Source organism: Pipistrellus hanaki, assembly GCF_964339955.1.
Source record: "Pipistrellus hanaki genome assembly, chromosome: 6".
NCBI classification, from domain to species: domain Eukaryota; kingdom Metazoa; phylum Chordata; class Mammalia; order Chiroptera; family Vespertilionidae; genus Pipistrellus; species Pipistrellus hanaki.
In genome coordinates this window covers 31,195,814-31,206,730 of record NC_140508.1, presented here as the reverse complement: position 1 = coordinate 31,206,730, position 10,917 = coordinate 31,195,814, and positions in this window count along the sequence as shown.

Here is a 10,917-nt window from a genome sequence, read left to right as displayed (position 1 = left end):
AGTCAAATCTTCAGGTGACCAGCTAACATCTTAACTTCAGCTCATGGAGAGACCCTATGCTAGAACCAATTAGCTAAGAATTCCTGACCCACAGAAACTGCTTAAGATAATATTTTTTAAATAATTTTTTTATTGATTTTTTACAGAGAGGAAGGGAGAGAGAGAGAGAGTGCTAGAAATGTCGATGAGAGAGAAACATCGACCAGCTGCCTCCTGCACACTCCTTACCGGGGATGTGCCTGCAACCAATGTATTGTACATGCCCCTGCCCAGAATCAAACCTGGGACCCTTCAGTCTGCAGACCGATGCTCTACCACTGAGCCAAACCGACTTCGGCAAGATAATACTTTTTTGGTTTGTTAGAAGTCACTACTAGGGGGGTAATTTGCTATGCAGCAATAAATAATTAATATAGCCTTCCAGTAATTCTATAAGGTAAGAATTAAGTATATTTCTATTATATAAATAAGGAAACTGAATGTCAGAAATGTGAAGTGCCTTGCCCTGACCAGCGTGGCCCAGTGGTTTCACCGGTCCATGCGCCAAAGGGTCTCCGGTTCAGAATCCCAGTCATGGTCATGTACCTGGGTTGCAGGTTCCATCCCCAGCCCCTTGGTCGGGGTGGGTGTGGGAGGCAACCAATTGATGTGTCTCTCACACATCGATGTTTCTCTCTGTCTTTGTCTCTCTCCCTCCTTACCCCCTCTTCCACTCCCTCTAAAAATTAATGGGAAAAATGTTGGGTGAGGATTAACAAAAAGAGAAAGGAAGGAAGGAAGGATGGATGGGAGGAAGAAAGGGAGAGAGGGAGGGAGGAAGGGACTTGACCAAATAAATATTAGAGCAGGTTTTTTTCCCTTGACAAATTACTTATTTCATTTTCACGACCTTTCATCTTGCATTTTCCACTAAGCAAAGCAATTTAGAATTGAGTTTTGATTCTATCTTCATTCTTTCTTCAATGACCATGTTGCTAACCACTCTGCCCTCTAGAAAGATTTTTCTAGGAAGAGAATAAGGAAAGAGCATTAGAGGCAGAGAAAACAACAAATGCAAAGAAGTGAGGGTTTGAATGTCATCCAGCTGCTTCTGAAGGAACAGAAGGACAGTGGGTCAATTTGGCTAGAGACTAAACTTCCTGAGAAAGGAGTGGCAGGATGAGGTGGGAAAGGAGTTGGTAGAAACCTATAGGCCATGCCAAAATTTTTGGATTTTCCTACAGTGAAAGACGTTAAGCAGGGAAAAGACATGCTTACATCTGAGTTTTCAAAAGATGCTTTGGCGGCTTAGCAGACATTATCAGTGCTCCTTGGCACTTAACCATCTCCTGGCATGCTGGCCCACCTTCCATGTCAGCGGGCTGGAAGAGCTGGGAAATTGATGACTGCTGTAAGCCCTCAGTCATGGCTCAAGAGAGCTGTACATATACTCCAGCTTCCCGCTCCTCAGCTGGGACAACCTGGAGGCACATGTTCCAGAGCACTCCTCAGAGTTCTTCAGGGGATACAGCCCACAGTGCTCACTTGCTGGAGAAGACTCACTTCATCAGCTACTTCCCTTCCCTGAATCTCTTCCCCACTCTCCTGCTGGTTTTTCCTGGGATTGCCTCCCAAGTAAGGCGGTAGTTACACTCAAGTTCTTGCACTGGCTGGTGTGGCTCAGTTGCTTGGAGTATCATCCTGTACACTGAAAGGTTGTGGGTTGGATCCCTGGTCAGGGCACATGCCTAGGTTGTGAGTTTGATCCCTGGACTCTGTGGATGGGAGGCAACTGATCAGTCTGATCAGTGTTCTCCTCTCTCTCTCTCTCTCTCTCTCTCTCTCTCTCTCTCTCTCTCTCTCTCTCTCCTTCTCTCTCTCTCCTCCCCCCTCTCTTTCCCTCTCCCTCTCTGAAATCGATAACAAAATTCTTACCTCAAGATTTACTTCTGAGCGGGGGAAAGGGAGGACTACAAGATGAAACAGATGGAATAAGAGGTAATATATTCCATGTTTATTGAGATGCTCATTAAAATATTGATTCTTTCCAAACAGTATATTTCTAGTGGAACTTAAAAAACTGATCCCCATGGTCTTTAATAGCAAAGTTGGTTGTGGAAAAGAGCAGGAGATGAAACTTGCCTTACCAAGTGGGATTTATTATAAAGCTATGTTAGTAATAAGATTTACTATAAAGATATCATAATGGCACAGGGAACACAGGGAGAGAGAAACAGACTTAAACGTGTATGAGACCTTGTTGTATAATAAACATGGCATTACAAAATAGTAGGGGAATTGGTGAACTTTTCAGTAAGTAGTGCTGAACAATTGATTGCCCATGTGGAAAATAATTAAATCTCTATGTGACACAGTATGCAAAATAAACAGCAGATAATTTAAATGTGAAAAATAGAAAATTTAAGTTATTAGAGCACATCTTTGTAACTCAGGGAAAGGGAGGGATTTCTTAAATGAGATAGAAAAATCAGAATTCTAAAGACTGATATATTTGACCAAATCAAAACATGTACAACAATGCACAGTACACAACTCCACACCAGGAAGACAATCCAATTAAAACGTGGACAAAGGACCTGAATAGACACTTCTCAAAGAGGACATACAAAAATGGCCAGTAGACATATGAAAAAACTCTTGACGTCACTAATCATCAGAGAGATGCAAATTAAAACTACAGTGAGGTATCCCCTAATACCTGCCAGAATGGCTACTAACAATAAATCAACAAACAACAAGTGCTGGCGAGGATGTGGAGTAAAGGGAACCCTAGTACACCGTTGGTGGGGTGCAGCCATTGTGGAAAACAGTTTGGCGTTTCCTCAAAGAATTAGATGTTACCAGGCAGAGGGAAGAAAGAGAAGTGCTGGATTCCTGATATCTCGAGGAAACACCTCAAACACCTGTTTGAATGAAAATAGAAGCTTTTGTCCCGGGTAATGTAATTCCATTGCCATGGTGTATCTAATTTGAGTCACAGCTATTGAAGGCATAGACAGTTTTATGGTCCTCTATAGTTATAGTTCAACTTTAGAAACCAATAGGTTCTAAGGCTTTATAGCCTGGTTAAACACAAGGGTTTATTACCCTGTAGAAAGTTAACCATTCTTGAATTTTACCTAGCACGTCTTCGGAACTCCTTTCATTAGCTCTTACTGTGTTTGGACACACACACACACACACACACACACACACACACACACACCTGTTTTTCAAGCACTGGCAAAACAGGTTTTTGTTTGTTTGTTTGTTTGTTTGTTTGTTTTTATAGTAAAGGTGGAAATGTATTGAACAAGTACAAACTCCCACGTGGGGAGGGGAAAAGAGTCCGAGGGGAAAAGAAACCGTGTTTATATAAACCGTGTTTCTTTTTCCACGGTTTATAAAGAAAACAGCTTTTTTTTGTGTGTGTCTACCTGCTGGTTCATTCCTTGACAATTAATCAAATTTTGATAACTCCTCACAATCTTTCTGTTTCAGAATTTTGCTCTAAAGTTGTTTGCAGTTTTCTCAGTTCTGCTACGTAGATGGGGGTGAGTCCACAAGAGAGAAACCAATTTGTGCTTCAGCACCTCAGAAAGGCTCAGAGATTGGAATATCATATATCTCTGATGGCAGGGTGAGGGTTGGTGCTGGAAATAGAGGACATAGTTGAAAATCTTGACCCTCCTCTACCAGGACAAAAACTACACTTTGTCACCTGGGAAGGTCGGACCCCCAAATTCTCAGCTTAGGGAGATCTGGCATAGCTCAGGGAGAGGTGGACACTGGGGAAATGCATGAAGTTTGCATTCTGAATGGAGACCCTGGCAGGATCCCGTGCTCTGAGCCAAGCAGATATTCCACTATCCACTCTCTTCCACTCACACATACATTCCCTCCCACCTAGCCCATGGCAAGAGTAGCCTTCACTTGAGAAACTGACCAGCCCAGAGAAAACTAACTACAGAAATTGGCGTTTGGGGGAGGGGGTGCTCCAATGAAACTTCCAAGTACCTGCTCATCCTGTTACCCTTCCAAGTACCTGCCCATCCTGTTACCCAGAGGCCCCAATCAATACACTCCACCTACAAACATAAGCTCCAGGTCCTATGCATAGCAACAGAGGGCCATGAGTCACCTAATGTGGAAAGCTGCTAACTAGAAAATCAGAGACCTAAACAAACAGAAAATAAGGAACTAGAAACAACAACGACAAGAAGCAGAAATAAACTTGTAAAAATCTACTAACATTAATATTCCCTGAGAGATTTGAGAAAAATTTACATCCGTGAAATAAAATTTTAAATCCTTTTCTCTGGGCCGGTCAATTTCTCACTTGGTTTTATGTTGTATCAATTTAAAATTACTAAATAAATAAGAAAATGGACAGAATCAGATTAATAAGGATATGATCAAAGAGAACCACAGCCCAAAACGTGCCTGTTAGAAGAAATTTAGGACCAAGTAAAAAGTAGTGCTTCCCAGTAAAGTTAACGGTTACCTGAGCAACATGAATCGTTGCAGGAATAGAAGACTAGATCATTGGAGCAATGCATAGTCAAGAAAGAGAATCACACAAATGTAGAATTTAATTTGTAACATGGCATTTCCAGCTGGTGGGGAAAAGATCAATTATTCAACATATGTTTTTAAGACAATAGGTTTCTCATATGGAAAAAAAAAATTGTTACAGATTTCTAGTACTTGCCATAAATAAAAATACATTCTAGATTAAATGTAGCTCTAAAATGAAAACACAAATTTCCAAGTAAAAAAATTGAGAGGATTAAAAAATATGTGATATAGGTAAATATATGTAAATACAAATATAATTTTGGGAGAGAAAGGTTTTCATAAACTAAATATAAAAGACAGAGATGAGTATGGTAGCTCTTGAATGCTTACCACGTTTCCCTTCTTCCATCCTTCCATAACAAAACTCTTTCAATCTGTGTGGAGCACATTTTGAGTAATTTGAAATGATTGATACAGCCACTAGACAGAGGAGTGGATAGATAATGCATATCTGTTTGAGTGCTCATAATAGCTATCAGGCTCTGCTTGGATTCCTATGCCCAATCATCAGGAAAGTCTTTCTTCCTTTGGAGCTATAAAGTATAAGACTATGGGCTGTTTATAAAAAGATGAAGACAGCGTCAATGGAAAAGAAGCCCAGAGAATGGATAGATTGAGAGAGAAATGGTCCCAATGACAGTTGGAGTTGATTCCAGTTGAGCCTTAAAACCAAATATCCCTAGAACTCCCAATAAAGTTAGCCAATAAATTGTCTTTTAATTTAAACTAGATTGTATTGTGTTTCCATCAATTTCAACCAAAAGGACCATGTCTAATAATCAAAAATAATAAAGGTGAAACTCGTTTATTTAGACCTCATAAAATCCCAGCCTTTTCAGCATTGAGAAATAGCATAAACAAAGGAAAAGATACGTGGTAGAATAAATGATGTATAGCAAAACAATCGACAAAAATGATCAATTTTAGAATATATAAAGATTGTCTTGAAGAGAAAAAAAAGATTGCCTTCAACTCAATAAGGAACAATTAAAATGATTCAGAAAAAAATGAAAAGAGAGTATTGTGTGAGTCAGAACACTTTCCTTTGAAAGTGATAAAGCTGCTGAAACCGGTTTGGCTCAGTGGATAGAGCATTGGTCTGCGAACTGAAGGGTCCCAGGTTAGATTCCGTCAAAGACATGTACATTGGTGGCGGGCACATCCCCGGTAGGGGGTGTGCAGGAGGCAGCTGGTCGATGTTTCTCTCTCATTGATGTTTCTGGCTCTCTATTCCTCTCCCTTCCTCTCTGTAAAAAATCAATAAAAAATATTTAAAAAAAATATTTTTTTAAAAATGAAAGTGATAAAGCTTAATTTTTACTCCTTTAAGCAAAAAAGGGAATATGTTGGTTCAAATAATTGAGAACTCAAAGGTGCAGTATGTGTCAGGAATGACAGGATCCTGGTACTTGGAGTTGCCCATAGCAATCACTTGCTCTCCTTCCCCCTCTCCATCTCTTAGTTCTAATTCTTTCTTTCTCGTGAATAGGTGTCACTGTCACCCAGGGTCTCATTACGTGGCAGCAACGTATTTTCCTGCAGCTGCCATCATTGCAGCTGTCATAAAGTTTTCGGTTGTGTTATGGAGCCCAACCCAAACTGGCTTAAACAAAAAAAAAGAGAACTCATTAGCCTGTGTAATCCAAGAGGTAGGAAGGGCTGAGTGGTACTTGAACCAAGAGCTCCAGCAATGTCAACTAGGTAGGACTCATTTTACTCCCTCCACAGTATCCTGTCTTTTTCTGTGTCGGCTTTATATTCAGGTTCCTCATAATGGCTCCACATTCTTGATGTTCTTAGTCCAGGGGAGAAAAAGAGGCTTTTTCTCTTTTAACAATCCCATAGTTCCAGGGCTCTGACTGGGTCACATGACTACCCCAAACAATCTGTGGTCAGGGAATATGATTGGTCAGTGTGGATTATATGTCTACCTATGGACTCAAAGAGAAGTCAGCTCCATCCAAAGTAGATGAGCTATGAATAAGAAAAATGAGTAGTTTCTTCTCTCTTCCTTCAAAATCAATACACTGTTACCAGAAGTAGAGTGAAATATGTTAGGAAATACTAAACATATATCTATTAAACTACTTACCTTTTTTTTGTCAACCCTCACCCAAGGATATTTCTTCCATTGATTTAAAGAGAGAGTGGAAGGGGCGGGATAGAGGGAGGAAAGGCTGAAGGGAGGAGAGGGGGGAGAAAAGAGAGAGAAAGAGATCAATTGGTTGCTTTCCCACACACATCCCAACCAGGATGGAACCTACAACCCAGGTACCCACCCTTTACTAGGAAATGAATCCGAGATCCTTTGATGTGCTGGCTGATGCTCCAGCCACCCAGCCACACTGGTCAGGGCTCTACTAAAACTAGAGGCCTGGTGCATGAAATTCGTGCATTGGGGGGTTTCCTCAGCTCAGCCTGCACCCTCTCCAATCTGGGACCTCTCAGGGGATGTCTGACTGCATGTTTAGGTCCAATCCTGGGGACTAAGCCTAAACCAGCAGTCGGACATCCCTCTCACAATCCTGGACTGCTGGCTCCTAACCACTCACCTACCTGCCTGCCAGGTCACCCTTACTGCCCTCCCTGCCAACATGGTCAGCCCCAAATGTCCCCCCTCCTGCCGGCCTGGTCGCCCCATGCAGCCTGCTGTTCAGTCATTTGCCAGTCCCTCACTAACAACCCTGCTGGCCTGATTGTAGGCAGCCATCTTGTGAGGGTGAGAGGGTCAGTTTGCATATTACCTTCTTATTATATAGGATACTTTTACATGTAGCTCATAACCTTAGAGAGAGACATATCTGCTTTTCCCTAGAATCCATATCAATGCTACCAGAAGGTTTTAGCTATGCCAGGGCCATGTATCTTGGAGTGCTTATTAAATATATAAACTCACCCAGAAGCACTTTACCCAGAAGACCCTGGAAAACGGTCTTTGCCTAGATTGTTTTTGCCTGGATTCCCTAGAAAACAGAGCAAGGGGGTCTTAATTGGACGCACAATTCAGATCAACAAAAGTTAGACAGAGGAAGGAAACAAAGCAAATGCAAGGTGGTATATTACTGGGCTCCCTGCAGCTTCAAGAAAGCATACCTGGCCCTGGTCAGGTGGCTCAGTTGGTTAGAGTGTCATCTTTTACACCAAAAAGTTGCAGGTTTGATTCTGGTCAGGGCATATACCTATATTGCAGGTTTGATCCCCTGTCAGGAGGCAGCCAATGATTATCTCTCTTATATCAGTCTCTCTCTCTCTCTCTCTCTCTCTCTCTCTCTCTCTCTCTCTCTCTCTCTCTCTCTCTCTCTCTCTCTCTCTCTCCCCCATTCATCTCTCTCTAAAAAATAAAATAAAATTGCCTTAGCCAGTTTGCCTCAGTGGATTAAGCATCAGCCTGTGGACTGAAGGGTCTCGAGTTCGATTCCAGTCATCATGCCTGGGTTGTGGGCTCAATTCCCTCTCCCTTCCTCTCTGAAATATTGATACATAAAATATCCTTGGGTGAGCATTTTAAAAAAAGAAAAGGAGACATGTTGGGTTTCTTAATTACACAGGAGTCTTCCTAAAAAGCTATGCAAACCGACCAGGTCTTAAAATGGTCCGCTGAGGGGTGAAAGTGAAAGAAGATTATTCACTGGTTCCTCTGGTTCCTTATCTCACACTGGCCAAAGTTCACCCTTGGGTATTGGTTTTCTCATATCCCATAAAAGGGGAAGGGGAAGCCAAGTTCCTTGTCTGACAGGTTCATTACATCATGGGTGGTAGAAGAACAGCAATTCCCTTAAATGAGGAAATTCTGGCAGAGAAAAATTAATTTACAGAATTTGTAGATTAAAAAAGCAAGGGTGATATTCAAGACATTTAATAATCAATACGTTATGGGCACAGTTGAATGAAGTTATTATAGGCATTATAAGACAAAGAAAATGAGTACTTGTGTTGATAACCTTAGGAAACAGGAATATCAGTCCAGTAGAAAAGAGATACAAACATGAAATCAAAGAAGTTAAGCAAAACTTTGTAGTCCTAAATTTTAATCTGGAACATCAGTTTGAAGCTAAAATATATTTTCTTTTTAAAATGTATTGTTGAAAGTATTACATAGGTCCTCCTTTCCTCCGCATTAACCTCTTCCAGCCCGATTCCATCCCCGCCCCACCCCCCGCGGTCCTCACCATCCCATTGTCTGTGTTCAGGGGGTTATGCATATATGCATACAAGTTCATTGGTTGATCTCTCCCCACCCATCCTCCCTTGCCTTCCTTTTGAGGGTCAACAGTCTGATCATGTTTCTATGTCTCTGGGTCTATTTTTGATTATCAGTTTATTTGGTTCATTAGATTCCACATATGCATGAGATCATGTGACTGGCTTATTTTGCTCAGCCCAATACTCTCCAGGTCTATCCATGCTGTTGGTAAGAGTGGTAAGAGTTTTTTGTTTTTTTTTATATTGTCAAGGATGTATTTTCTTAAAAAAAGATTATTTTTCTAGCTCTGAATACTTAAAAAAAAAAAAAAAAGAAAGAAAGAAATGTCTGATTCCATGGGGCAGAAAATGTACATGAAAAGCCTGATACATCTTGTATTGGAAATGAAAAAATCTATAAAATATTATGGTAGGGTAGGAACCAAACTATCAAATGGGAAAATCTGAGCATCAATAAGAATGGTGACTACAATGAACTGAAAGACATCAAATACGTTATTCATTAGTTCATAATGATCTTGAAAACAATGAAACAAAACAAAATAAAAAACCCAAAAGCTTTGATCCACTTTGGAGGATGTCGAGGATGCCAGGAAATAATCTCATTATTCTGAATATTTGTAAATAAAGGCAGATAAGCATTTTTACAGCTTTTACTGTAGGAACTACTAGCATATCTCAGGGTAACTCTATAGTCTATGAGGGAATATGATTCTTTATAGAACAATTACAGTTAATAAATTATAAAGGATGGTAGATTTAAAATGAAATACTTGAAATTATAAATATTAGGATAAAAATAATAGTTCTAGGCTAGTTTTGTCTGATGAAACTTTCTACGATGATGGAAATATTCTATATTTGCATTGTTCAATACAGAAGCCATTAGCAATTGAGCACTTTAAATGTGGCTAATGCCCAGCTGGGGTGGCTCAGTGGTTGATCGTCAACCTATGAACCAGGAGCTCACAGTTTAATTCCTGGTCAGTGCACATGCCCTGGTTTCTGCCTCTGTCCCCAGTGTGGGGTGTTCAGGAGGCAGCTGATCAATGATTCTCTTTCATCATTGAAGTTTCTACCTCTGTCTCTTTCTCCTTTCCTCTCTGAAATCAATAAAATTATATTTTAAAAAAATGTGGCTAGTGTGACTAAGGAATTTAATTTTTCATTTTATTCAATTTTCATTAAATTTAAATAACCACATGTGGCTAATTGCTATTGTACCGGACAGTACAGTTCTAGGGCATGGTTAAATTTGGCTGCTAAAATCATTAGGTGAAAGACTGGTGGGGAGTTTATAATGGATGGATTAGAATGCTTGCCCCTGAACTTATCAATCAATCTTAAAATCATAAAGAGAAAAACAGACATTGCATCTCCTGATGTGATGCAATTAATATCACCATGAAGTATTCTTGCCAAAAATTCATAGCTCAATCTGATCAAGATTCTAGATCTATCATCAGTTAGGAAATAATAGGGAACAGATAGCATGATAAACACCACTATAATAAGAGAGATAATGGAAATCTATAATGTGGTAAACTCCTCAGAACAAACAATATGATTTATTATGACAACCAAATAGTTGCAAGGGAAAAGAAATGGGAGGGCATGGAACCTATAGATAAAAGAGCCCTACAAGATAAAAAGCCAAATGCAAAGTGTATACTTTCTTTGGAACCATTTGTTTCCTAGCCTAGGTCCTCCAGAAAGCATAACCTGATTTAAACAAAACAAAAAAGCTGTCTGCTAAGACTATTGAGGAATGCAACCTCAGGGAGCAGGATGGAGGGACACTAAGTGAAATAGAGAAGCAGGCAAAGCCAATATCAAGTTGACCACCATTAAGGGTAATTAAGGGTAATGACCACCATTAAGGGTAATTCCTTAGTGCCTAGACCTTCTTAGAGGCTGCATACCCTGTGTCTTAGGACTGTTGATCTGGGGATGAAAGGGAAAGCTTTAGATAGACCAAGGATCTCAAGGTCTGGGTAGTTCTTACTAAATGCTATGCTTGCTAAATGTTAAAATGTAGCACAGTATTTTGCAGACACAGCTTTAAACAGGATGAGCTTGACAGGAACTCAACCTGATAAATGTAGCCAACTGCAAAGAAGTCAATTAATTCAAACAGTATATATGAGCAATGGCTAA